The following is a 3,536-nucleotide window of genomic DNA, read 5'->3' as shown; positions in this document are numbered from 1 at the left end:
CATGAGAGAGAGCAATTTACTTTGAAAGAATTCCCAGGATGAGTTGATGTCAGAGGCGGTAGAGATGGGAGACCAGTCCAGATGATTGATGGCTGCTTGAAGACCGTGCCAGTTGGCCTGAGTGAAATGCCAGACTCGTCGACGCTGAGGAGGCTCTCTGAGAATGGTCAGAGAGATGTCCACTTTGACAAGCACATGATCAGATGAGCCGATTGGAGCAGAAGAAGAGCAGCAGACATTTTCAGGGAAGTTTGTCATAACCAAATCCAGAAGAGAAGATGCTCCGTTGACTGAGATCCGGGTCGGGAAATTGACAGATTGTGTCAGTCCCAGTGAGTCGCAGAAGTCCTTTGCTGAAGAGCCATGGCTGGTGAGAGAGGTACCCACACCCAGCCAACTGGCATGGTGACAATTGAAATCACCACATATGAGGAAGAGAGAGTTGGGATGGGTAGATAGAAGTTGGTCCATATTATCAGACAGTGAGATGTAGATGGAGTCATCGCTGTTTGGTGGACGGTACAACACACATATGAACAAAAGGTGGGAGCGAAGGGGAAGCCGTAGCCAAAGGTATTCCTGGGGGTGAGGTGGAGAGAGGGCAGTGGAGGGCGAGTGAGGAAGAGAGTTTTTTATAAAGATAGCAACCCCACCTCCAGGACGAGGATCAGGTCTATCATACCGGAGGAGGGAGTAACCTGGGAGAGATACCAAGGCATCAGAGACATCATGAAGGAGGAAAGTTTCTGTTAAGCAGATCACATCTGGTTTGTCAGAAGCAACCTGTATGGAGAGGTCAGTCAAGTTTGAGCGAAGGCCCCGGATGTTTGAGGTCCATACCGTTAATGAAGAGGAAGGGGGAGCATCGGGTCCAGAACAGGGGGGGGGGAGGGGTAGGGTAAGATGTGGAAGAGGAGGAAGAGGTAGGGAGAGCTGTTGAAGGTGTGTCAGAGATTACAGAGATTTCAGAATAGCTTGGAGAAAGGGAAGAATGGGGCGGACAAAAGGTTTGATGGAGATTGGGTGAGGCACAGTGAGGTGTTATTTGAGGAGGGGGAAGAGCGAGGCAGAAGGTTTTTTTTTTTTTTTTTTTTTTTTTTTTTTTGGTATACAAGATCGAGGCTCGTGAAAGAGCGAACATTAATCACACAGAAAGACAAACCGACACATAAAACATATAACATCGGGAGCGGTAGACAAGATGGGGAGAGAGGGGGAAGGACACAAACACAACATTTGAGAGCAGGGACCGAGAGACATGGAGACATCGAGAGATCTGAGAGAGGGCGAGGGCTTTGGGGGGGGGGGCATGGGAAGGGGGCGGTGGGAGAGGTATAAAACATATGGACACTGCCAGGATTTCCAGGAAAGAAGTTGGAATTTCAAACAAGGTGGATCTGGGGTGAATTAGCGGGGGTAGAAAAGATCAAGGTTTTGGATGGGGGAAGATAAGAGATGGTGGTGAACAGCTGTTTTAAAGACCTGGAGGGAGGAGTGGGATTGAAGGGAGTGTGGGAGTTTGTTCCAGAGGCGGGAGAAAAGAGGAATGAAGGAGTGAAGGTGAGCAGAGAGTCGAGATTTTGGCAGTTTAACCATCAGAGGCTTGCTGGCAGATCTTGTGCGACCTGTAGGAATATTTGGGGGACAGAGCACAGAGAGAGCTGGGGGAGCAAGGCCAGAGAGGAGTCGGTAGAAGACAGAAAGACCACCTACCTGCCTGCGGTGAGTGAGTGAAAGGCCCTCAGAGATAGCTTCATCGCGGGAGATTCCAATGATTCTGAAAGCTTTGGTTTCAACAGCGTGAAGCCGAGCTAGGTGTGAGGCAGGAGCACCAGCCCATAGGGGAGAACAGTATTCCATTGAGCTGCGGATGAAAGCCTTGTATGTGGTGAGGAGCTCAGGTGTGCCTAGGAAGGACTTCGCACGACGGAGGATGCCCAGTCGGCGACTGGCTTTGCAGGCCAGCTTGGAAATGTGGTTTTCCCAAGAAAGATCATGGCAGGTAGTGAGACCCAAAAGCTTGAGCGACAGAACTTCTTGGAGAGGATTGTTGAGAAAGTAGATGGGAGGGTTGTCCAGTCAATCTTTTCGGAGAGACATAGTAAGACTGTGAGATTTGTCAGGATTGAAAGACATGTTCCACTTGTTTGACCAGTCTGTGATTTTGTCCAGGTCTTCAGAGAGTGAGGAGGCTGCAGACTGCCGATCTGAGGGAAGAGGAATGGAGCGGAAGAGAGTGGAGTCATCAGCAAAGAGATAGAGAGGATTTTCCAGAGAGTCGGAGAGATCATTGATAAAGACCAGAAAAAGCACAGGGCCCAGCACACTGCCTTGGGGAACTCCAGCCTGAAGTTGGGGGAGATGAAGGTGAAAGTTGGAAGGGGGAAGAAGCAGGGAGGATGCTTTGAGGAGGAGGGGTGAGAGGGGAGTCTAGGAGGGGAGGAGCGAGGGAGAGTCTCGGAGGGGAGGGGTGTGGGGGGAGTTTAGGAGGGAGGGGAGGGAAGGGGCAAGGGGGGAGATTTGAAAGGGATGGGTGATGGGGAGGATTTGGAGGGGAGGGGTGAGATTGGATTTTGAAAAGTGTACGATTCATGGGAAACGAACATTTTTTGCAAAATGAGTTTGAGACCTTCGAGTCAAAAATACGTTTGAGGACACTGGAGGAGGGGTGGAGTTCTGGATAGTTTAGGGAATGTAGAAAGGAGGAACTGTAAGAGATGGTATTATATATATTTTTTGGAATGAATAGATTTGGTGAGCAAGACGAAAGCATCCTTTTGTAGGAAAAGAAGAAAAGGGTGTTATAATATATGAGAGAAAATAGTTGTTCAGGGGAGAGATTATACATTTCTAACCACGTGATCGCGTGATCACGAACGAAGAACGAACGAACAAAAAGAACAACAAATAAACGAATAAGACCTGGGAAGGAAATATTTTTTTGGGGGGTTTTTTTTTGTTTTTTTGTGAGTAGAGATATTAAACAAGGAGGTATGGGGTGAACGACTGGGACGAAACAGAGAACGAAAATAATTTCAGCGCATTCGACGAATCGCTGAGAGAAAAACAAAACCACAAGGTCAGAGACGGTACGGTAGCCGAACCGAAGCCTAGGAGTACTAGGCCGCAGAATACTCGATACGCATTAACCGACGATTGTGATACATGTACGAAAAATTAGCACCGAAAATTTTCCAAAAAGATACGCTATAGGTACAGACACCGAAAGATAGATACAGTCTCGACAAAAACACAATTGAGAAATATCACTTAGCTTCGAAAGCGTGAGCGCATGGAACAGCTTCGAAAAGACGTGACCTCGCCGTGATCTCGCGAGATCTCCATCAAAGATTGGTTTGGGGATATTGGTTTGGGGATATTGGCAGGACTTGTGCAGCTAGCTTATGTGTGGATGGGTGTTAGATACTGATGTTGGTGCAGCGGAGGCATATGACGGGTCGAATGGCCTTCTACACCAAAGTTCCTTGTGTGATCTGATTCCGTGCTTCGTCCTGTAATACGTTTGGTTCCAGATC

This window comes from Myxine glutinosa, chromosome 8 (genome assembly GCF_964187855.1).
Source record: "Myxine glutinosa chromosome 8, kmMyxGlut1.1, whole genome shotgun sequence".
In the NCBI taxonomy this organism is placed as follows: Eukaryota; Metazoa; Chordata; class Myxini; order Myxiniformes; family Myxinidae; genus Myxine; species Myxine glutinosa.
Note: the sequence above shows the minus strand (reverse complement) of the source record.